Source organism: Mustela nivalis (assembly GCF_964662115.1).
Source record: "Mustela nivalis genome assembly, chromosome: 20".
Lineage (NCBI taxonomy): Eukaryota > Metazoa > Chordata > Mammalia > Carnivora > Mustelidae > Mustela > Mustela nivalis.
The window spans coordinates 27,520,312-27,545,769 of NC_139039.1; the positions used below are offsets into that span (position 1 = coordinate 27,520,312).

General features: G+C 46.1%; 1 protein-coding gene and 1 long non-coding RNA gene across 8 annotated transcripts in view; one reads left to right on the plus strand and one right to left on the minus strand.

Annotated features, from left to right (window-relative positions):
- The window catches only part of LOC309855458, a 265,355-nt gene extending 243,904 nt beyond the window's left edge, over nt 1–21,451 (minus strand). The window contains exon 1 of the long non-coding RNA XR_014306815.1: nt 19,542–21,451. This is a non-coding gene — a long non-coding RNA (uncharacterized lncRNA). The remainder of the gene's footprint in view (nt 1–19,541) is intronic.
- Nucleotides 1–25,458, plus strand: part of IRF2 (interferon regulatory factor 2) — an 82,453-nt gene that overhangs the window by 13,692 nt on the left and 43,303 nt on the right. The gene's annotated exons all lie outside the window — the stretch shown is intronic.

Consider the following 25,458-nt stretch of genomic DNA (forward strand, 5'->3'; position numbering starts at 1 on the left):
AGAGTACTAGAATTGGAAGTTTCATTAGAGATTATGGTCTGCTGCTTCAGGTTTTCAGCTAGAGACTTCAAATGACCTGCCCAAGATCTTGTGGCCAGATGAAGTACTCGGTATGTCGTGTTGAACTCTGTCGTAAAGAATTAACTTTTTGTAGTGTGGTAGTTTGAATTTTAAGATTTCTGTTACGAGGAAAGTCATAGCAGTGCTTGAACATGTTAATGAATTAATTGTAGTGGGCTCTTCCTATGGTGCTCAGTAAACAAACCCTCAGGTTCATCACCACTGTGGTATTAGGATAAAAGTGAGTAAAAGGAGCCTTAGACTAACACTTGGGGCATGAGAATTTAAATGTAATGCATCCAGTAATGGCTTAATACTACCATTTGTGTGGATGAAAAATAAATTTATTGCTTTAATAACAGATCTGTAAAGTAAAATGAAAGCATCTGTATATTTATTGAGAATTATCGACCAAATAAGGAACCAATTATTTGTTCTTTTTTTTTTTTTTAAAGATTTTATTTATTTATTTGACAGAGAGAAAGGGATCCCAAGTGGGCAGAGAGGCAGGTAGAGAGAGACGGGGAAGCAGACTCCCTGCTGAGCAGAGAGCCTGGTGCCCCGGCATGGGACTGGATCCTAGGACCCTGGGATCATGACCTGAGCCGGAGGCAGAGGCTTTAACCCACCAAGCCACCCAGACACCCCATTTATTTGTTCTTATGCGAGCAATAGGAGATGAGGAAATTCAGTGAAATATCACAAATGTACAGCAGCAAATTTACTCTTGGTTTGCATTTACATTGTGCTCAGATTTTTCATTTCACCAGATCCTCTTGTGGTGTTGGTCTTTATTAAATCATACAGCCCGCCAAGAGAACATACGGATTATAACTAAGAGCGACTTGTGACTAATTGGGAAGAAGATACATAATGTCTCTGACATAAGGGGGGCGGGGTGGTGGTGGTGGAATTTATATTCCCTTCAGGTTGGGGGCCCAGGCTTTTTCTAAAGAGACCTCAGAATTCACCTCCAGGACTATGAAAACAAATACGATGATGATGAAATAAAGTTGAAGGCTCCTTTCTGCAAGCACATATTTTAAATGAAACTCTCAGGAGAACTAATTCCTTCAGCAGACCTTTACAAACCGGTGTGTGTGAAGCCTGGTGGTTGTGGAGACATAAAGTTGACAATTTCATGTTCTCAAAGAGCTTATCATTTACTTAGAGAGACAGGCGGTAGATAACCATCTGTCCTAACAAGAAGAATGAAATATGTGCTTGATACAAGCCCAGCAAGCCAAAGGATCTGTGTCTTTGCCTAGAGAAATGGAGGCTGTGCTCCATTTCGTACCTACCACAGGAGGACGGCCTTGGCCACTGGTGGCAAATGGGTGAACAGGGCGTCTTTGGTTGAAAGAACAGTCAGGGGCGCCTGGGTGGCTCAGTGGTTTAGGCCGCTGCCTTCGGCTCAGGTCATGATCTCAGGGTCCTGGGATCGGGTCCCGCATTGGGCTCTCTGCTCAGCAGGGAGCCTGCTTCCCTCTCTCTCTCTCTGCCTGCCCCACATCTACTTGTGATTTCTCTCTGTCAAATAAATAAACAAAATCTTAAAAAAAAAAAAAAGAAAGAAAGAAAGAACAGTCAGAGCAAAGAAAAGACAGGCGGAAGATTCCTTCCGGTCTCGGTGCGTGGAGGGGGAGGGTCTGGTGGGGCAGGACCAGATGGATCATGGGAGTGACCGGCTGGGTCTGGGGGACCACAGCTACCACAAGTCGTGTGCTCCAGTAAGGAAAGGCTTTGTTCTGAGCATAGAGCAGGTTTTCTATGGGGGGGGGGGCGTGATTGGGGATTTGGAACATCGCCTCCTTACATTTTAGAGAGTGGTAGGGGATGACTGTTGGCGGGGTGTGGTGGGGCGGTGTGCCTGCCCCACTGGAGAGGAGATGGAAGGGGGTGTGTGTACATCGTTCTACGCATGACGGACATTGCAGAAAGGACCGGATTGTGCTTTTGATGAGAACCAGGCCTGCTTTTGAGGTGTTTTCATAGGTTCCCAAGAGGAAGTGATGCCCAGGTATGAAAATATTTTTTTGTGCTCGCTTTTGTTTGTTTTGATCTGGTTTATAAAGAGAGGGAAGTGATTATGAATAGGTTTACAGTAGACGGTTGTCCTTAATATGGATGAGAAACCAAGAGAACCAAGAGAGTAGATGGCAGGGTGCCAGAAGTTTTCAGGCTAGGGTGTCCTTTTGGCTCAAAGAGTGATGGGGATCTCGCTCTCCCCTCAGGAGTGAGATTGGCGGTTGGGTTTGGACGCTCCTCCCTGCCCAGGCGTGAGGTACACTGGCTCACATTCTCTGAGTTCCCCTTCCTGAAGGCCAAGGCCATGGAAGGGCTGGTTCATGGATCATTAGGGTCAGGCCTAAACTACAGGGACTCAGGAAGCCCAGAGGAAACTGGTGAGATTGGCCGTGCCATGGGAAGGTTCCTTCCCACCTGCATTCCCTCAGCACGGCTGCAGTCAAAATGGCTCCCTCCATCCGGTGTGGAGGCCACGTCAGCCTGGTTGACTGGCTGCCTTGAGAGCATATAATGGATCTTTGCTGGGCTCTCCACTTCACTGTCAGGCTAAGGTTTGAAGATCTTACTCAAAGGCCCTAGAATTTTCTGGATTATATTACAATATATCACATTCTACATCTATTATTAATGACTGCCTTCTCGACTCCACTGATAAATTTTGGAGTGCTGTCATGCGTTCCTCAGGGCTCAGCAAGATGACTTCATATACCCAATAATCAGTAAATGTTGGCTGCATTGAATTGTAATGATTGGCCTAGTTCTCCATTTATTTCCTGTCCAGACACGGGCCCATCTGTAGTACCTTAGAGCTAACAGGACTCATGTGCTGTGTTGCCTAGTAAGGAACAGGACCAGACGGCCGGTGGAGAGCACATCAGCCATGTTTGTATGTGCCCTGGGGTGCATCGGGTGTTTCCCCTCATCAGTCAACAGGGACCCTTGTTAAGGTGCAAGGACAAATGGTTCTCTGTTAATTAGCCAGCCTCAGACAAGCCTTCTAGCTGTTTCTCCACCACTCCCACCCTCTCCCTGGGGCACAGCTTCTCCCTGTTACTAATGGTTCAAACATGCCACGCACACTTCCTTCCTCTTGCCTTTATTTGTTATTCCCCCTTTTGTCTGGAATGTTCTTCCCCTTGCTTTTCACCTGAGGATCCCTTCCCTCTCCAGGATGCCCCCTCTTCTTGGAAGTCTTCCAGAGTTAGCTCTTTGGGGATTTTACATAATACAGTAGAACTCCCCCAAAATGCCTCACAAAAGAAATTCACCCCTATAAAGCTCAGGGTCACACTGTTGTGAGGCTGATGAAATGGTGATGGGGACAGGGGAGTCTGATGGGGAGAACGAACCACAGCCCAGGGGTTTTGAATGCCCCGTTCAGTTATCGCAGACCCTTTTAGATCCTGAAGTGCATCATCGAAAAGTTCTACTGTCTTCCTTTTGTTTCTCTAGTGTTACCTAAGGACAAGACACCTCATTTTGGAGTTGGGTGCTTATGTGCCTGGGTCCATCATTGCAGGGTCAACTCTGAGGACAGAGATCATGTCCTCATTTCCTTTGTGTCCTCACCCCCCACCCCAAATTTTGTCATTGTGCTTGGTACATAGGGCTCTTTATAGTACCTGGCTCAATAAGATTTTTTGAGTGAAAAGTTGAGTAAATGTAATTCAGAGCTTTGTTAATGTACAAAGCTCAATTCTTCTGGAAAATGTCATGAAAATAGTAAAATTATTCTTTTTTGGGTTGCATGCTTTTTGTAATCACTAGTCCCCCCTACTTTTTATCACTTACTCGTATAATAAGTTCTTTCCATCACAACATGTTGTTCGTATCCTCTGCCCGCGCCCCCCCCCCCCCCCCCCCCCCCCCCCGCCCATGGAGGGATCTGCCCACTTCCTTTAGGCTGGTTTGCAACTCTCCTGGGAGCTTCCCCGGTGTGATCTGAAATTGACCCCTCTACTCAGAGGGCAGAGAGAGATGGAGAAAGAAGCAGGCCACTCCAGGTTGGTAGGTGGCAGTTTTAATAAGGGAACTTGGAAATTAGGGTCGTCTTGCGGGCAGCACGGCGATTGGATCTCTGCACTTGCCCACCAAACCCTACACACTTCTACAGAGGCCTTAACTGGGTTCAGTCACATACACTGTGCAGGTGTTCTCAACATCACATCACTATCTCAAGGCTGTGACCTTGGAGGAACTTCTGGGAGCAGGAAAGGCAAGGAGAATGCACATTCGGAGGACAGGGGATGGGGTGAGGAGTGTCCTGTTGCTGGGGTCCAGCTCACAGTTCAGCCGGCAGTTCCGGCTCTTCCCTGACCTTCTCCAACACTTATCAGTAAACGATTACTATGTAAAGTTATTTGCAAGGCGCTGCGCTTGATATCTGGGGAGGTTTAAAGATGAATAAGATGAAGTTCCTGCTCACAAGGACTTTATACAGAGATATGCCCGTTCTCAAGTTCATGAAGCTGTGAGCTTTGGGAGGAATCAGTGGGATACAAAGACGGGAAGGTGGGACAGGCTGAGTTGTGGCTCAGATTTTATTCAGGCGGCCTTTTGGAGCTGCTGGAAGACATTGCACCAGGTGATGTAGTAGCAGTAGTAGTCGTAGTAGTAGTAGTGGTAATAATAATAATAATAATAGGAAAAAGAAGAAGAAAAAGAAGAAATAACCTTTATTAAGTGCTTACTGGCCGGGGGGACAACTCAAAGGAAATCCTCAAAGGAAAAGTGGCAGCAAGAAGGACTTCAGGCACGGCCTGTGGATGTGGACTGAGGGAAGGGAACCTTTATTCTCATCGAGGGGGAAAGATAGGCAGTTGCCCTTCAAAGTCAACCTTTTTCAGAGCAAATTCTTTTCAGGCACCTGTTTTTTTCTGCTTGGAAGGCATTGGTTTTCAACATAGTCCGCCACAAATGGATTTGAAATCAGATGGCAGTTTTGTCATTTGGTGGCAGACAGGTTTTCTTAGACGGTTCCAGGATGCTGGCCCTCCTGAGAATCCCGGTGACTTCTCTGTTCAAACCTCAGCCTCGAAAGCTTTGCCCTCCCTTCTTTCCTTGTGTCCCCTTCCTTGACCTTTCTGTCTACCCAGTCGGGACCAAGCGTGCCCACTGGAGGTCTGCAGAGTGTTACAGGGACTTGAGTGATAGCAATAAATCGGTGAATTCAGGTCCTTGCTATCTGCTGCCGCGCACCCTTCCCCAAGCGAGTGTGAGCGTGGCCTACTTACCCACTTCGTTGTCCACACTTTTCTGACATGCACCCTCTTCTTGAACGTCTTCCCTACCTTCCTGGCATACCTGACGACCAAGATATCTTTTCCAGGCTTTCGTTCTGCTGACTTAGACCAGTGGCCCCTGGGACACCAACCTATTCATGGAATGAGGGACAGTCTTAAGTGAACTTTTTACTTAACTCCCCAAAGCAACCTTGCCTTTCAGAGTGCTTTCCTTCTGTACTGCAAAGGCAATGCTCAGAGGACATGCTGATTAAGGAAAAATTAGGGTCGCTTGTTTTCCTGTTTTCCATATGGAAAGAAGGTTTGAACATGCCGGATGAGCCCGAGTCCATATGCTTGGAAATCTGTCCACGATTCTTGCTTTGCTGAATTGCAGAATCAGTGCCATCTAGGTACTGGGGTCTGGGCCCGAACACACCCAGCAGTCACAGCATGATTTCTGCCCTTTGAGGTCCTTCTATGAATTCTTCTGGAAAATACTTGAGAAAGGTGATGGATTTAAAAATGCTCTTAGTTCATTAATTAGATGTATCTGGGGAGTAATTTATCTGTGCAACTGTATGCAACTTTTTTTTTTTAAAATAAGAATGAGAATATTACCTTTGCATCTGTAACAGATTTCATGATTATTGTAGTTTTTTTTTTTTTTTTTTTAAAGAAAACATGTTTCACACAGGCTTGTTTAAATTGCTTGGGAAAGGTTCCTAGAAGTGACGTGGCTGGGTCAAAGGATATCATTTAAAATTTTTGGTACTGGGATGCCTGGGTGTCTCAGTCGGTTAAGCATCTGCCTTTGGTTCAGATCATGATCCCAGGGTCCTGGGATTGAGCCCCGCATTGGGGTCTCTGCTCAGCAGGGAACATATTTCTCCCTCTACCTGCCACTCTCTCTGCTTATGCTCTCTCTCTCTCTCTCATAAATAAAAATTTTAAGTGGGTAGGAGAAGAATAAATGAAACAAGATGGGATTGGGAGGGAGACAAACCATAAGTGACTCTTAATCTCACAAAACAAACTGAGGGTTGCTGGGGGGAGGGGGTTTGGGAGAAGGGGGTGGGATTATGGACATTGGGGAGGGTATGTGCTTTGGTGAGTGCTGTAAAGTGTGTAAACCTGGTGATTCACAGACCTGTACCCCTGGGGATAAAAATATATGTTTATAAAAAATAAAAAATTTAAAAAAAATTTTTTTTTTAAATAAAATAAAATTTTTGATGCCTGTGGCCAAGCTGCTATTTGGAAAATTTGTACCTTTTTATACTATAGCCCATGAGAGATAGAGCTGTTCTGGAGGTATTACGTTTCCTCATCTAATCCTTGCAAAAGCCTATGAGAACAGAGAGGGTGAGTAACCTGCCCAAGGTCACCCAGATAAGAAGCAATAGAGCTAGAGTTGGGAAGAGGCATCTGGGCCAGACTCCATACTACACACTGTGACCTTTTCTGCTCTGTTCCCTTCATGGCAGCTGGCGGGGAGAAAATGAACAAAGTCATGCTGTGATGAGACTTTTCCAGCCTCCTGGGAGTCCCCAGGTATGGCTCGAATCTCCTTCGCCCTCATTCTTCCTGCAGCAGATACGACAGGTGCAGAACGATTTCCCTGAACCAAAACATTTGGTCTGTCCATTCTTAAGGAAAGTGTGTAATTCGGAAGCAGCCACTTTCAGGAAGGAAGCACCTTTCTTCATGAGGCCTTTCCTCATTTCTCCCCTGCCTCGAGCTGCAGGCTGGAGGGTAAGCAAAGGGCCAGGGCAGCATGAAATCTTGTACCCTGATGACCCCTCTTGGTGCCTCTGTCATCACGTGGTTGCCAGCAGCACCAGGGAGAGGGGGGAAGGTTCTTCAAAGTTCTGTTTAGGGATGTCAGGTTTTAACCCCCTGCTTATCTGTGCTGCTGGATCTGGCGCCACAGGTCACACACCCCAGCAAGTGTTTTCATCAGCGCAGCCCTGGAGCCCTCCAGCACCACGTGGCTCCCTCTTTTAGAAAAAGCCCCAGATATCTCACTTATCTTCTTGTTCCATCCTTGTGTGTGGGTAATTTGTGTTCTTAATTGTACCTCGCTCAGAACAAAGACCCAGTGAAACAGAAAGTGTTAGGAAATGCTACAGTTCTGCTCTGTGTTTTCTTTCTTTTTTAAGGATTGTATTTATTTATTTGACAGAGAGAAATAGAGCTAAAGTAGGCAGAGCGGCACGCAGAGAGAGAGGGAGAAGCAGGCCCTCTGCTGAGCAGGGAGTCCAGTGTGGACACTGGATCCCAGCACTCTGAGCCAAAGGCAGATGCTTAACTGACTGAGCCACCCAGGCGCCCCTCTGTGTTTTCTTTCTGACGGGCAAGCCCTGGGTGACCGACTTGAAGTCTCCTGTTCCTGAAACGATCCTGACTAGAGGAGGCAACTGTCAGACGGAGGGCAGCATCCCAAGGAAAGCTTGGGAAACACACCAGCTTTCTAGCGTTTATGTTTGAGGACTGAAAGGGCACACGGGAATGAGTACTGTCCACTCAAGGTTGGAGCCTATTTTGGGACGCTGGGTTCTCATGATAATGGAGCTCGGGGCGGGGAAGGGGGGGCGCGGACGGAATCAGCTCTAGGAAGGGCTAAGCCACATCTTCCTGTTCCTAAAACGGTAATGATTGCAGCGCCTGCCTCATAGGGTTCCTGTGAGGGTTAATGAGATCATGTATAGAAGGCTTAGAATTTAACACCAGGTGCATCGTGGGTGCTCTAGAAATAATCATTGCCATCCACTGACGTCACCATCGTTATCTGCTAAAGAATCAGGACAGCTTTATTTTTTCAAGCAAGTTTTGACTTTTTAACGTGGGTATTTATAAATAGTTTAAGTCAGTAGATGTAAACGCTGGTGTAAGTGCTTTAGCCCTTACGGTAGGAAGCTCTCTGGGGGCTCTTCACCTTGACCGTCATTAGCCTTAGTGTGTTTCCTCTCTTCACATGTCACACTGGAGAAGCTGTGTGCCTCCGGATCTCGGAACTGACTTTCTGCCCAAGTCCAGCGGGTACTGTAGTTCTCACTTGGCCATGACAGTGAGGCTCTTTCCTTCAAAGTTATTTTAAAGTGATTTAAAAAAAAATGGAGCAGGTAAACTTTCCAGACAGTTCTTCGAGTAAATGAGCTTTTGTGCCATGCTGAGTATTTAGTGCTTTTGGTTCTGGCGATGATAGAGCTTCATTCAGCCAGATGGGAGCGTGGCTCCTCTACCCATCTGTGTCCATGGATGGTGCAGTCCTCGCTCAGATGACACAGACAATAAAACAAACTCGCTCCAACCTGACACATGTGAAAGTATTTTTTTTTGTCATGAATTTCATTTTGGAAATGAAATATTTAAAATATTATGGGAGAAGGAACAATGTCATTGCAAATGCCTAGGGAGGGTGCGCCTGGTTGGCTCAGTCGTTAAGCATCTGCCTTCTGCTCAGGTCATGATCTCAGGGCCCTGGGATCGAGCCCCGCTTGGGGCTCCCTGCTCAGTGGGAAGCCTGCTTCTCCCCTCTCCCAATATCCCTGCTTGTGTTCCCTCTCTTCCTATCTCTCTCTCTATTGAATAAATAAATCTTAAAAAACAACAACAACAAATGCCTAAGGAGGATATTTGAAAGACATTTTGCATCTTATTTAAGGGTTTTCTTATTTAATAAATAAATATTTTATATATAAGATTGGTAAAGTGAAAATATATCCATATTGCCAGGGAGGTCTGACATAAAGGCAAGAATAATTTTTAAATGGCTGCTTAAGATTGCAAATTTTATAAAAATATTCCGCAGAAGTATTTCCCTACTTTTTAACGTGCAAAAGAAGTTTGCATGAAACCTTCCCATTTCGGGACTAAAACTGTGCTATTATTATTCGCTAATTTAAGCATAGTGCATGCCAGATTAATTTATGATGTAAGTACAGTTTAAGGAAGAAGATATGATTTCCTTGTATAATATGGGAACACTAATATATTCCAAGGGTAGAAATAACTTGAAATTAATTACAGATCCCACATCTTTTATTTGCAATCCAAAAAGCCCTGCAAACTAAAAGTTTCTGTTATGACTCATTTGGCAGGATGGTCTGCCCCGAACTGGCATACAATGATTTGTAGTTTTCTCTCATCCCAGTCAGCGTGAGGGTTCATGTTTTACTGCAGAAGGAATTGCTGGGTTGGATGAAGGGGTTCTATTCTAGATATTCCTGGGGGTGTTCTGGTTCTGTGAGGCAGAGGCACCATATTCTGCCTCTAATACCCCCCACATGGCTGAATTCTGAAATCTGCCTGGTCCAAGGATTTCGAATAAAAGAGCCTTGACCTCCCATAACAAGAACACCCCCATGTCCTTGTTTTTCCAGGGACAGCCCCTCTTTACATCTGTTCAGAGTCAAGGTATAACTATTAATCAGGCCCCATTCATGCTTAGAACGGTTCCATTTTGGACAGTAAATGATTTGGTTGCCATCTCAACCATCAATGAGTTCTTGGGGACAGCCACATGGGGCTGATGGGCTTCCATCAGTTTCTAGTGAGCTGTCATATACACAGCTTTGAAATAGACAAGGTTCCACATCATTACATCTTGAAGCTGTATGATCATTTGAAGCTGTTTACAAGGAAAAAATTTTAAAAGGTATACATACCTTCTTTCTTAGACGGGATTCCCCGCAGCAGGTATATGTACCTTTTTATAATGGCATATCCTTGGCTTCCCTTATTATAACTGCTTGCGCACTAGCCTTGTTTTTTGTAGTTTGGAAGCCCCTCTCTGTTCCCCCCGTCATGATCGTTGATGCCCAGCATACATCCTAAGTTCATGGTTTATTTATGAAGCCTCAGCCTTTGCCATAGTCTAGAATCTGGGAATATAGAGCATGATGAGCTCTGGGGCCTCGTGGGGATTCTCGTCAAGCGGGCCATATGGATTTGGAGGCTTGCTGGAGGAGCTGGTTTGGGGAGCTAAGACGGGGAAAATGTGAGGTCAGGCAGTGAAAGGGGACGCTCTTGAGATGGAGGGGCAGAGGCCTTGGGGCAGCCCCACTAGCTTGAGGATTGGGGAGGAAGGACAGTGGAGGGAGAGGCAACAATGGGCTTTAAACAGATGGGGGGGTGTTTCTGGCCGCCGGGTAGCTTTCGCATTGGGGCTGGAACACAGAGCTCACAGAATGGCTGCTTGGGACTGGCGCTGCTGAAGGAAGGAATTGTTCCTGACCCACGGGTGGCACTTCCTATTCTCCCAGCGCTAGAGTTACTCTCTTGGAAATCTGTGCTCCTGACTCCGAGGCCAAAGTCATTACCGCCGTGTTCCGCCAAGTTAAAGCAAGGAGAACTGAAGGGTGTTCACTCTTCTGAATTCTGCAAGTTGAGGAAAGGTTGTCAATGAGAAGCAAGTAGCAAAACCCTTACTCACCGTGGGCGTTCTGGGAGCCAAGTGCCTGACAGGTTGAGGGAGGGGAGCCGTCCTCGCCAGAGGGATGAAACTATGCCAGGAATGCCAGCTTTGGGGGCACCGAGTGACAGCCGAGGGCCTGAAATGTCCTCTAGAGGGTACACTGGCGTGGGGCCTCTGAAGGCCAGCTCTCTGGCAAAGGCAGTCGGGGGCAGCCCAGGCCTGGGGGCTTTGAACCGCTTTTCTTTGCTGCTAACTTCACTGTCAGGGTGAGGCCACATCCCTGGGACACCACCCTCGTGTTTTCAAGTTTAGATAACTGCTAACTGCTGTTAAATATTAGTACAGAATTTAGGAGGTCAATGTTTCATGCTTAACTCCGAGACCCTTCTCTGAACTATGGCAGGCGAGCTCCTGATCACGTCTGGTTTTCCAAACAACTTGCAATTTAAGTGAATTATGGACCATCACTCCCCATCTTCCCCAGGAAATGAAACTTCCAGGCTCCTCGTTGAGTTAATTGGTGCTTGATGGCGCTGCCCCTGATGGATGGACGGATATCATCATTGCTGTGTGTACTTAATCCGGTCGTGGTACTTGGACTGAGAAAAAACTGCCAACAGTTTAACTGCAGCACCAGAGAGGCACTTTCTAGAATTTGTTGCATCTGCAGAGAAATGTATTTGCCATTGTTCCCCCTCGAGACAGCAACTCACTCCTGAACTCTGCTGTGGTCTTTCTCACCAAATCTTTTCCTTCCCAACTAATTTCAGACTTACACTGAGATGGCAAGAACACTGGGAAAAAAAAGCATTTTTCCCCCCCAAAGAGAGTCACCTGCCAACACGACATCCCATCACTCCTGGATGCTTGAGTCTGTCTTTCCCGCAAACAGGGCCACGTTCCAACCTGATCACGTGCAGAAACAGGCTGTTGACATTAGGGCCGCCTAATCTACAGACCCCGCTCAGGTCCGCCTGTGGTTTTAACAGGGACCCTCATGGCAGAGGAATCCCCCCTAGGCTCTGGTGTCCTGTGCCTTGCATCTTCCGGTAACTTCTGTGACCTTGAGATTTTTGACAGTGATGAGCCCTGCTGTCTTATGGAATGCCTGTCCGTTAGGGCTTGTTGGACGTTCACTCGTGACTAGATTGAGTGGTGTGTTTTCTGCAAGAGTATCAAGACATGGGACTCCATTTTCACTGCATCCTCTAGGTGGTGAATGACCTTGAGTTTACTGGTGATACTCATCTGATCATTCGGCTTAAAGAGGTCTCTGTTAGGTTTCTCCCTTGTAAGGTTATTCTTTTTCCCTCTGTAATAAGAAATATTTTGTGGATGGGGCGCCTGGATGGCTCAGTCAGTCCCTTAAGCGTCCAACTCTTGATTTTGGCTCAGGTCGTGATCTCAGGGTCATGAGATCGAACCCCTCTTTGGCTCCATGGTGGGCATGGAGGCTGCTTAAGATTCTCTCCCTTTGCCCTAATGCCTTTATTAAAAAGATATTTTGTGGGAGGTATTTCAAGACCTTGTAAGTGTTCCAGTCCTCATGAGTCTTTCATGCCCTCATTTTAGCATCCGTTGATGTTTGCTGGTGGTTATTTCTTCGGTAGCTGTCAAGTGGTGATTTTTGGTTCCATACTCTGTTTACGCTTACTGCCTGGCATTCTGCTTTATATTTTATTTTATATTGTTTACTTTTTCATTGATCCCTATTTCATTCAGTGGACCTTAACACACTTTTATGAGTATTTCAATGTTCAGATTGTCCCCGATTTGCCTGCTCTGTCCTCTTGCTGTGTCGCCAGAGTTCTTTGGACACTTCTTTCCGGTCCCCCAAAATGGTTCATGCTCATGTTTTGCGTTCCATGCCCTAGACCTGAAATCAGCCATTTTCCCAAGAAGCCCTGATTCCTTCGAGTGGAGAATGTTATTTAGAAACTAAGATTGTGACATTACGAGTACTCAGTAATGGTATGTTGCCGCCCTCAGACCCTTTTAGCGGGCAGGGATTATATGTACTGTATGCAAACACAGATTTTTTTTAAAAATATTTTATTTATTTATTTGACAGGCAGAGATCATAAGTAGGCAGAGAGGCAGGCAGAGAGAGGCGGGGGGAAGCAGGCTCCCCACTGAGCAGAGAGCCTGATGTGGGGCTCCATCCCAGGACCCCGGGATCATGGCCTGAGCCGAAGGCAGAGCCTTTAACCTACTGAGCCACCCAGGCACCCCCAGACACAGATTTTTACATCTATATTTAGCTCTGTATTTATTGAGATATATGATGAACCATGAACTCAGCCCTTACTCTGTTCCAACACCCAGAGTTATTCTAGATTTCTTTCTATATTTGAACTTCTGTATCCAAAAGTGATAAACGTGGCTCCTATTATCCTTACTATGTTAATGAATTACTCTGTTACCTGTATGTATCCCATTGCTCATCCCCACGGCCTCCCCATGGCAATGAGCTTGCCCCCCCCACCTCATTACTCAGGCTGCTCTGTCCTGGATGAGAATGCGGCCCCTGGACAGGAGCCTAGTCACCCCACTCGGGCCCTGACACCCCCTTCTAGGCTGCCATCTCCCCCAGTGTCTATCCTCGCTGCCGCCCATGGGCTTCCTTACTCCCCATGCTATATGCCACTGCTTCTTCTCTTTATGTCAAGGGGAGACCCTCTCTTTATGCCAGGACCCCACATTAGCATGCTTTTGTGCTGCTCCCCAAATGTCTGTTTTCAGATTGTTACGGCTGCCGTACAGTACCACAGAACTGGGTGATTTAAACAACAGAAATTCATGGTCTCACAGTTCAGGCTGGAAGTCTGAAATCAGGGTGTTGGCAGGGTGGCTTCTTCTGGGGGCTCTCAGGGAGAACTGCTCCCTGCTTCTCTCCTCACTTTGGGGTCTTTGGCGTTCTCTGCCTTAGGGAGGCTCCCCCGACCCCCGTCTCTGTCTTCGTACGGCCTTCTCCCCTCTCTGTGTGTCATCTGTCCACACTTCCCTCTTTTTATTTTTTTTTAAGATTTTATTTATTTATTTGACAGACAGAGATCACAAGTAGGCAGAGAGGGAGGAAGGGAAGCAGGCTCCTCGTGAGCAGGGAACCTGACGTGGGGCTTGATCCTAGGACCCCAGAACCATGACCTGAGCCGAAGGCAGAGGCTTCAACCCACTGAGCCACCCAGGCGCCCTGAGACTTCCCTCTTCTTGTAAGGACACCAGTCGTGTTGGATCCTAACCCAGTATGACCTGATTTTAACTTGATCATATCTGCAAGGACCCTATTTCCAAATAAGGTTATATCCAAGGTTCTGGGTTGACATGAATTTGGGGGCTGCACTCTTCAACACAGTACATCTGCTTTGCATGGTTCCGGCTAACAGGCTTTTGGACGACATCATCTGTGAAGGGAGGGTGAGGGGAGGAAGGCGAGATGGGAACCCTGTCATTCTGAGAAGAATGTTCTTTATTGTCATACTGTACTTATTCTCTAATCTAAAATTAGAGCACTGTGCTGCCCTCAGGGCTGTTGGAAACCTCAGGACTTGGAGTGAACACAGGATGGCACTCATTAGGATGTGGTTTTAGGATTCCTCCTGGGGACTGTTCCCCTTCTGTACCCTGCCCCTAGACACCCTGTGCTGTAATGGAGAACAACGTTTTACTTACTGTGGAGCAAACTTCTTCACCTGGTCTGGTAGCGCTGGGGTTGGGGGACTCCTCTGGCCCCTGGCCACCCAGTTCCAGGCCAAACAGCTGTGTCTTGATGCACAGGGTCTGTCCTGTCTCAGGCACTGGCCTCTGTAGGAGTCAGCTAGAGCGTGTGTGGGAGGTGAGTTCTGGCCGTGGTCAAGAGGGGTGCCCTGTGTTGGCACCCCGACTCAGCATATTCTCTAAGTGTGCTTCCCTGCTTGCTTTTTATTTTTTTCATTTACTAGTATTATGTTCTGAACTATATTAACTTATATATCACTTTGATGGAATAGATAAAAATACATAGAATATATATTTAAGTAGATTAGTTCTGTGTTAATATATGTATGCCGATCACTTTCCCATGCAGATGAAATACTCTTCTAGAGTCGTGGTTTTTCATTATTTGAGTCTACTGCATATTACGTAACCGTGTCCCTACTGTCTGGTATTTGGATCAATTTACATTTTTGGGTGTTGGAAATGACACTCCATCAAATACCCCTGACCAAAAATTTGTGTCTGTGGAAACCATTAATTATTAAATATCCACTGTTGACCGGGTAGTAGGCGAGGCACTTTACACATCTTATTAATCCTACCACAAACTGTCTCCATTTTACAGATGAGAATACTGAGGCTTAAGGATCTGGGGTTCTGCTCCCCTCTGCATTGGGTTCCTGAGGCAGTGCCCCGGGGAATGGCCAGGGTTGCTGAGGCACTACTCCTAGACCTGTGTGCTCCCTCTAATTGTGGAGAAAGTAGTGGGACTAAAGAGATTTCTGACTTCTTAGAGGAATGACAGGTTGAATTCTCAGTGAGGGTCACAACTCCTCAGTTCTAGTCTCATACAGGGCATGGTGATAAGGACGTGGCACTAGCTCCTTGGGACACAGGAGCCTCCAAGGCCTTCTCAGGTCTCACCCCACTCATATGGTCATGCTGTCCCTGAGCCATGGTGCCTGTCTGCCGTGCATCATGGCCACTGTGCTAGTCAGTGACAAATAAGGATAGTGCTAGGTCCTGTGGCAATTGTAATCACTTATTGGGAAGTTCCAGGTCAACTTAATTAGCGAAGAGTCAGACAAGATCAATTATCATTAACATCCAGCTATTTCTAGGGGCCATTCTCTCTGTACGAGCAGGAAGGCTATCTATACGAGCAGGAAGGCTATTGCCATACGAGTTGAACCTGCATTGGTCAGGGAAAGCTTTTTGGGAAGGGTGGATTTAAAACTGGCCCTTCATTCCAAGAGGGGAGTGAGTTGGTGTAGGACACACATGGTGCAGAGGATGTACGGATGTAGGCAGGTTGGCGTGGCATTTGCGGGCTTGAGGGTTGACTCTTGTTAGAGGTCCTGATCCTAAAAATGAGGGAGAAGCAAAATGCCTTCATGGCCCATGTTTGCTCTGCATACACACAGCCAGCTTGGAAATCGACAGATACCCCACATGCTTACCACCTGAGCGGTTTTCAGGACCTTACAGAAATGTTCATGCAAAATGTGCGTTGAGGTAGAGTGTCTGTGGTTCTTATGGGTGCTCCCGAAATAGTTCTTGGGGCTCATCAAGAATCCCTCATTGTGGAATTAAAGAAACAACAGATGAGCATAAGGGAAGAGAAGGAGAAATAAGATGAACGCAGAGATGGAGACAAACCGTAAGGGATTCAACTCTAGGAAACACACTGAGGGCTGCTGGAGGGGCAGGGATTGGGGGGGTGGAGGGGTGGGGTAGCAGGGGGGATGGGGTAGCAGGGGGGATGGGGTAGCAGGGTGATGGACATTAAGGAGGGCACAGGATGTAAGGAGCACTGGGTGTTATATACAACTGACGAGTCTCTAAAATCTACCTCTGAAACTAAGGATACACTATATGGTAATTAATTGATTACAAAAAAGTAAAAGGAAGAAGAAGAAAAAAGAATAGGCTGGGCAGAGCTCACTTTCTTCCTCCCCCCCCTTTCTAAAGACCACCCTGGACTCAGGTGGCCCATGCTTGGGGCCAGGTGACCCCGCCTTATGGCAGAAGCAGAAAGGAAAACAACGGGAGAATGCACCCCAGTGACAGACACAGAGATAACAAACCCTCTGGTTCTCTCCTGTTGCTTTCTTAACCAGGAGATGGAGGTAGAGGTGAAGGGGTGGGGCGCAGGGAGATGGTTCTATTTTGGAGTGGCGGACTACTGTTTTCCCAGTACAGATTGCAAAAATGAAGCTCTGGCTGGACAGGATATGCAGTACGTCTTGCTGATTTCCACCAGCCAGGATAGGCAGGAAGCGGGACAGGAAGTACGGATTAACGGGGGTGTGCTGGATAACGGAGGTCGGGAAGCTGCTTTCTATGCATCGGACTGACCAGTGTGCTGGAGCAGTGCTTACTGGCCACGGGGCTGTCTTGGCCCAGGAAGCCCCTTCAGAACAGGCACCCAGTGCGGACACTGTGTCTGACTGGGAGGTACTGGGCGCTCCATGCCTCTTTATGTGGACCCTAATTTGGCCTCCTGGTCCAAAGGTCAAGTAAGGGCCTCAGACCCCTTGTGTTTAAATGTGAACTCAGCCACTCCGTAGATCTGGGACCTTGGGCAAGTTACTTATTAATCTTCCGTGTCTCAGTTTCTTCATCTGTAAAATGGAGATTCTGGGAGCTCCTACCATTCAGGATGGAGGTAAATCAAACGAACTAATACTCACAACAAGCTGAGAACTGGCCTGACGCTGTTGAGCACTTAAGACTCACCGGCTGTTGCTCGTATCTTGTCACGTAGCATGGGATCCTGCATGTTGTGGACCCGCCAGCTGGTGGTGTTTCCAGGGGCCTGCAGGTCGGAACAGGGATACGAATTACTCACACGGAAGCTCCCTCACTTTCCAACAGGTTGCCTTCCAAAAGGTGATTAAGCCTGCAGAGTGTGAGTCAGGCCTTTTAAAACCAGAATTATCTCAAAAAACCAAAAACTAAACAAAAAAAAAAGACCCACAACAACAACAAATACAAAAACAAAAACACCCCAAAACAACAACACAAAACCCAAAAAAACAGAAAAAACAAACAAGCAAACAACAGCAACAACAAGCAGCCCAGGCTTTTCTCAAAATAGAGCCGTTTCAATGTCAAGTGGCAAGCCTGCCTCTTCAAAAACCCCACTAGGGTGTCCTAGGCAGACATTTTGTTTTGACCAGACACCTGAGCACTCACTGTAATTTGGAAAAACTAGAACTGGCCTTGAAACTCCCTGTCCGTCTTTGGGGACCAGTGGTTCCTCATTCACCTCAGCCACAGTTCAGGTGTTCCGAGCCACATGTGGCTGGTGGCTCTCTTGTTGGACTGTGTGGGGACAGAACACGTGCAGAATTGCAGGATAGGGCTGGTATGTATTTATCAGGTGCCTGCTGGATGCAAAGTAGAAGACAACACAGACGTATATGCTAATATATGTAGCAATGTTAACCCAGGTGCCCGGCTTGAAAGGAGCATGGGATATATGTTGGAGGCAGTGTTTAGGAGTTCAAGGGAAGTTTGCAAAGAGGGTGGGGTGGCTGGCTGTTTCCAGGCTAGGCCTTTCTCCAGACCTCTAGCCTTGATGGAACTAATGGCCCACCCAACACTTTCTTTTTTTTTTTTTTTTTAATATCCCAAAGATATCTCAAAGCCAATAGACCCAAACCAATTTCATTATTTCTCCTCTTAAACCTTCCACATTCCCCTTGCAAAGAGTGATATCACCACCTGCCTGGTCTGAGAAGGAAAAAAGGAGGGCATGGAAGTCCAGATAAGTTTGAAGCGGGAGAGGAGTCAGAAATTCAGAAAGAAGAGGCCGGTGGCATCTGTTTTTCTCTCTGAAGGGAGAGGCAGGAGCCTTTGCTGGGATCAGTGAGTGTGAAGGTGAATTAGACAGAGCGAGGATGGAAAGATCCGAGATCACTGCCGTGGGGAACAGTGACAGGGGCTGATGAGGGAGGAGCAAAAAAGACGTGCAGGAATTTGAATGCTCAGGTGATGTGATAAACCATCAACGTGTCATGGTGGTGTCAGGACTGGGCCTTCTTCAGCCCTGGCATGAGTTTGTGCCACATGAGCAAGCAAGAGGGAGGAAGTGAGACCCATTTGTAGGGGAGAAGTGCTAGAGTAGCTGTGTTGGGCAGAGAGTGGGGCCAGAGAGTGGGTTCTCTGGGAAGAGGGGACAGGGGAGTGGGGGTCGTTAGGCAGGGATGGAGGGCAGGGCTCTGGGCCCCTTCTCCAAAAAGCACAGGTCTACATAGACAGATTGTGTCCCCCGTTTCCTTCCAGGCTTGCTCTCTAGATGGAGAGAACCCCTGTTCTCTTTAGGCTGCACTGAGAACAGTTTCCTAGAATGACCGTTGGCTCACCAACAGTACGGAAAACCATTGATACCTTTTGGTGTCTTTCGAGCACACACATGGAGGCCATCCGTCAGTTTCGGTTGCAATGATGCTATCAGAGTTACTATCAGAGGCTCAGTCACACTGTTGCAGGTACCAGAGTAGTTTGTGGTCAGAGACAGGGAAATATTTCAAAAATAGCTATGGTAATATCTTCTGAAAAGATATAGAAAACACGTCCAATAAGAAAATTGTGGGTGGAACGGTGAATATGCAAAACTATAATTTGGATGATTCTCAGTATGGGAAACTTGTTCCGTGGTATTTAAAGGCATTTTAGAATTCTAATTTCATATGTATTTATATTCTATTCATGATGAAATCTATTCACCATTGGCGTCCTCATTCTCCTATGACTCATTTGGAGATGTTTATTATGCATACGGGATCTAGAAGGCCATTGAGCTGATGGGACTGAATGACTGTGATATCTGTGTAGCGGCATATCCAAATTGCCCTGGGATTTAAAAAAAAAAAAAAAAATCCCTGGTTCCTAATCCCTGGAAATTCTTATTCAGCGAGTCTAAGATGGGACCAGGGAGTCTTTTCTTTTTTTTTTTAAATTCCCCAGGTAATGGGACACCTGGGTGGCTCAGTGGGTTAGGTTAAGCATCTGCCTTCAGCTCAGGTCATGATCTTGGGGGTTCTGGGATCGAGCCCCGCATTGGGCTCTCTGCTCAGCAGAGGGCCTGCTTCTCCCCTCCCTTGCCCCACCTGCCTCTCTGCCTGTCATCTCTCTCTCTCTGTCAAAAAAATTTAAAAAAAATTTTAAAAAAGTTCCCCTGGTACTAATGTAGCACAGGCATTTTGGCGGGTGCTGGTATAGGTGAATAGAAAAGTATAACGAGTGGTGCTGATACATCGAGGGTAGCCATTTCTGGCAATCCTGCCCCCATTTTTCAAGGTCGAGCTCTTTTTTTTTTTTTTAATTTTATTTTTTATTTATTTGAGAGACAGAGAATGAGCAGGGAGGAGGGGCAGAAGAAGAAAGAGAGAGGGGGAAGCAGACTCCCCAGTGAGCAGGGAGCCTGATGCGGGGCTCCATCCCAGGACCCAGAGATCATGACCTGAGCCGAAGATAGACGCTTTACCATCTGAGCCACCCAGGCGCTCCAAGGTTGAGCTCTTGAAAAACCCACATTGTAGGAGAATGGAGAATTCATGCTTGAATTGCTTAAAACCTTGAGAAAAAGTGGCTTACTAAAATTATTAAAGGAATCTGTGACGCACATCTTCAAAAGTTGAGTAAAATAAAACAGTAAGTGCCTGGAATGAGGGTTGCATCACTGACAATAGTAGACATCACACAGTTGATTTCCCTTGCGTATCAACACTCCTGCAGTTTAATACGACTTTTGACGTTGGTTCTGCATTGGTGCAGGTAACATGTACAGCGAGAGGCATGTTTTTTCTGGGTCTGGTGCTCAAACCAGGGTTCAAATGTCTTCCCGATTTCATGACTGGAATTGCTGACTTCATCCTCCATGGTCCCACCAGAGTGTGCCGAGTGGTGGGAATGCTGTAGGCAGACAAGTGTTAAGGATTGCCAACTGGGTGGGTCTCAAACCCGAGTCTGTTACTTAGCTCTGAACACAGTCTTTTCATGCCGGACACTTGCTGTTCAACTTCTCTCGTGCTTTTCACTTCTGTCTTCCAGGAGTCTTTTTAGGGTTCTAAGGTTTGCTATATCCTTCTCTTCTGCTTCCTACTTTCCACTATGACCCACCCGCCCAGCCACCCACAGGTGCACACACATCTGTATCCACAGCTGGGGAGCGATTCGGCCCAGTAAAATGCATTTTATACCCTTTTTAACCATAGTACCAGGATAATATAAGATAAAATTGGTTTTTTAAAAAAGCTTAATAAAACAACCTTACCCTTATTGGGGGAACTCTCATCGTTTGTATTGTGCGTTCACTTACCTGAAAACTATAGTGCCATGCATTGATTTCATGACGCAGCGTTTGGAAAAACACTGGCCTGGGGGGTTTCTGGCATCTTCTTTCGCATGAGGTGGATGTGGGTTCAAATCCTAGCTTGACCGCCTAATAGCTGTGCAGCTTGGTAGGCAGCTCCATTTCTTCACCTGTAGAATGGGGATAAGCCACTCTACCTCATCTAGCATGTTTGAAGATTAAATGGACTAATGCATGAAAAGCCCTGGCCCAGGGGCTGATTCCCAGGAAGCACTTGGACCAGGTGATGGGGCCAAGGGATGGTGGTGACGAGGCTTTTCAGTTCGCAACGCCAGCTTCCTTTCAATTCACATAATTTTGAGCTTGAATTTTCAGCTTTTGCCAAAAGGGTACAAAGGTCGGTGTGAGGAGTTAGAATATTCATGCAAGAGTCCCTCGCATTTGGGAAAAGATTACCGTATAGCCAGGAAAAGTTATTAGGAAATGCCCCAAGTACATTCCTGCGCGGGTGTTGCCACTTGCGTTCCCACGGCCAGCGCCTTGGACCAGAGAGCAGTTGCCTCTGGCTCATCTCCTCGCCTCGGTTTGCCCCTGTGTGACTGCTGCACACGGCTGATCTCAGGCGCACAGCCAATATTTTTGGACCTTCTATACAGAAGCTGGGTGATGGGGTATAGGCCTCCGTCCCTTTTCTAGGGGCTTAGGCGGCTGGGACATGGTTTCCTTTTCTTTCTTTCTTTCTCTTTTTCTTTCTTTCTTTCTTTCTTTCTTTCTTTCTTTTTTTTCTTTCTTTCTTTCTTCCTTCCTTTTTTTTTAAAGTTACCTTTTCAAGCTATACTTTTCCTCCTCCCTAAAATGGGGATAATAGTATGTAACTGATAATGGTCGGTGTGTGGGTGAGCGATGATTTCTGTAAACCACCCAGCCCGCGATGCTCCCCTGCTCACCTGCTCGCTGATTCTCACGCAGCTCCGCCCACACCGATGCCCAAGTCCGTTGCTCCGCCCACATCTGCAAACCCATCTTACCCCGTCCTGCCTCTGCCCTTTATACTAGCCTTCGCCTTTGCCTGACTTGCTTGCCACCCTGTCGTGCCTGGACTGTTCTTCCCCATCCTGGAAGCTCTAACTGTGCCGCAAAGCTTTGCCTTACCAATGCATCCCATGACGATTTATGGATTCCTCACGAACTAGTTCACGTAGTTGGAAATTAATCATATACTGCCTTCTGATCTCTAGTGCAGTCTTTTATTATCGTAATTAGAGTATTATTAGGTCGCTTTATAGAATTTATGTCTCATACCCCCAGTTAACTTACTCATTCCTTGAGGCTAGTGATCGTGTCTTACACATCTCTGAATCCTCCCTAGCACTTAGCAAAGTTCCTTGCAATAAATATGTGTTTACTAATAAATATTTGTGATACCTTGGATGACTCGGCTGCCATAGGAGGAGAGGGTTCACTGGTTAGAGCGGTGAGAGGTTTCGTAGATGAAAAGAGATTGGAGCTAGCTTCTGTTAGAAGGGCTGCATTTCTGTAGGCTTGTAGGAGGGGTGGGCACATGGCTGTGTGGTGACAAGAGCCCTGGCAGGTTACTAATAAGAGCAGATCAATGTCGCAGGTGCTGAAGAAACGGGATGGAGCGCTGCTGTGGTCAGACTCACGCTGAAGCCCTTCATATTTGTGGCATAGCACCCATACTCTCGGCTGTCTTCCCTAATTTTGAACCACCTCCTGTGCCCCTATAACTGGAAACTGACGAGCTGTGGGGCTGCTGTTTTTGCTGTAGCTCAGATTTTTAAAATAGCAGCTTTTTCTGCCAGTACATTACAGACACCTTTCCATTGTCTTTTGTCTCCCATAGTTTCTGTGGAGTAACTGCCCTAAAGCTTCTGGGTCTTGAGGTTTTGTTGTATGATCTTCGAAGGTGATGCCTGTTTTTTTCCCCTGGCTGTCTTTAAGATTTTTTGCTACGGTTTTGTTTTCCAGCATGCATACTGTAGTGTGGTGTTATTTGTATTTGTCTGTTTGGGGTTTGTAGTAAATTATTAAATCTGTGGTTGGAAGATAACATTTTCACCCTGTGGTCTCTAAGTGCTTCATTCTGTTTATTTCCTTCTGACCTGTCTTCTTCTTCTTGTTTTATTTTATCATGGTGTCTAATCTATTAGTAAAACCATCTGGTGAGTTCTTAATTTTAATTATTTGCCTTTTAGTCCTAGAATTTCTTTTTTCGTTTCTAGTTCTTGGCCAACGTTGTCCATCTTGTCTTGTTATGTAGGCATACTTGTTTTAAAGGCTATTGAACACGTTAGGCATACTTGTCTCAAAAACTGTGTCTGAAAACTTTTGGTACCTGTGTATCCCTTAAATCTGTTTAAGACCTGTGTCTGAATCCCTGTGGGTCTGTTTTTATTGTCCATATTTCATTGACTTTTTTTTGTTGTTGTTGTCTTTTATCCTTGTATTCTCAACTATATTGATTGTGTGGATGAAAAACTCCAGAGATAATATAAATCCTAGGATAATGTTGTCTTCCTCAAGATATGATTACGTTTACTTCTGGGAGTTCCAGATCATTTTAATTTGATCAGGGATTGAAGTGATTCAAAGCTAGGCTTCTGTCTTTGTGGTTAGTCTATTTCCAGTTAGTTTTATCCCAAATGAAGCTTGTGTGTGTATGTGTGTGTGTGTGTGTGTGTGTGTGTTTGGTTGCCTGCACTCCCTTTCCTACTTAGGTCCTGATCTTCATTGTCCCCCTTGGTCCCCCGAATGAACAAACGTGTCAGAAGCTTTGCTCAGTTTCTACATGCCCTGTAGTCTCCTATTAAGGAATCAGCAGATGCCCCAAGGCTGGGAGAAGAACGTGCCAAATGTCAGGTTTACCTTCCTGGGTTTCTTTCTTTTCCCAGATCCTCCTCTCCTAATTCTTTACTGCCTTGTTAGTTCTCTGATTCTTCTAAACAGATTTTGAAAAACATGTTTTGTGTAGGTTTTCTTGTTATTCGCCTTGAGAGTTAGGTCTGAATTACCTATTGTGTCATTACCAAAAGCACACTGCCTCCCCCAGCCAAGGATTTTATTATCTTAAATCCAGCAGGGATGTTTAGAAGTCACTGGAACAGAACATTAACATGATTTAAGTGGTATTTTAGGAAATTTAATATGTCAGTGGTATGCAAAACAGACAGGAGTTGGGAAAGGCTCAGTTAAGTAGAAGAGTTAAAAGACCAACATAACTGAGTGCTTTCTAGAGTAAGAAAAAAAGCAGGTGTTAGGGTTTCTGAAGCTTGAGCGTTTCAGGGAGATCAGAATGAGAGTCTTGGCTCTCCTACTGACTAGGAGATTGCCTTTCAGTACTTCCTTTACCTATCCGGTCATCTGTAATATGGAACACTAAAGTCCCTACCTTCTAGGGTTGTAAGAATTACACAGGAAACTCAGAAAAACTCTGGTTTTAATGGGTTGGCATATAGTATGTGCTCAGTAAATAGTAGCCATTGCTGTTACTATTCCAAGATCCAAGATTCAGTTATTTAGGTTAAAATTCATGACTGCCGTTACTGACTCTGAGGGTGACCCTACCATTGTCAACCTCACGGGGCGCTGTTCACTTCCTAGGAGTCTTGGGGAGTAGCTTGCATTCATGCAGCAACACCGGTGCCAGTAATATTCTAAATACCCACCGTGTACTGAACTGATGTAGAGGCTAATGCCATGGGTTTAAAAGATGATCCCAGTCCCACATCTCAAAGGAGTAATGACAGGTGATTTTAGAAAGTGCCTTTGTCGGGCTCGAGGGTAGATGCTTCGTATTTTAGGCTTGAAGAGCCATAATTTCAGCATTTCACTTAAAAAAAAAAAAGATTTACTTATTTATTTGAGAACAATAGAGAGCACATGCGATCAGGATGGGGACAGGAGAGGGAGAGAGAATCCTTAAGCAGACTTCCTGCTGAGTGAGGAGCGGGGTGTAGGGCTTGATCCCAGGACCCTGAGGTCATGACCTGAGCTGAAATCAAGAGTCAGACCCTTAAATGACTGAGCCACCCAGGTGCCCCAAGCACTTCACTCTTTTTTTTTTTTTTCTTAAAGATTTTAGTTATTTATTTGACAGAGAGAGATCACAAGTAGCCAGAGAGATAGGGGGAAGCAGGCTCCCTGCCAAGCAGAGAGCCCAACACGGGGCTCGATCCCAGGACCCTGAGATCACGACCTGAGCCGAAGGCAGAGGCCTAACCAACTGAGCCACCCAGGTGCCCGCCAAGCATTTCATTCTTAAAAACCAACCCACTGTATAAGCGTAGAAGCTTACACAAAAGGTAAATCAGATTATGAGCCTTCATGTCACAAAAGGATTCCTAGATTCGTAGATCACTTGAGAAATTATCTTTTTGAAACCTCTCATTTTCCTACATCATTGGAGTGCGGACCAGAGGGTGGGTGACTAGCCCAAGGAAACATGCCAGTAATGATAAGGTCAGGACTGGGACACGAGTGTCTTCGATTTCTGGTGGAATATGATTCTCTTGCCAAAAATAGCACATCTTTGTCTTTTTAACCTGTTCCACACCTTTCTCAACTCTGTTCAAGTTTCCTGTGGCCCATGGAACCAGGTGCCTATGGGAAACTTGCCTTCCAGAAGAAAGACCCATCTGTCACCGTGAATTTCATTGACAGAAGCTAGAAAATGCATGCCAAGGAAGCCTCTT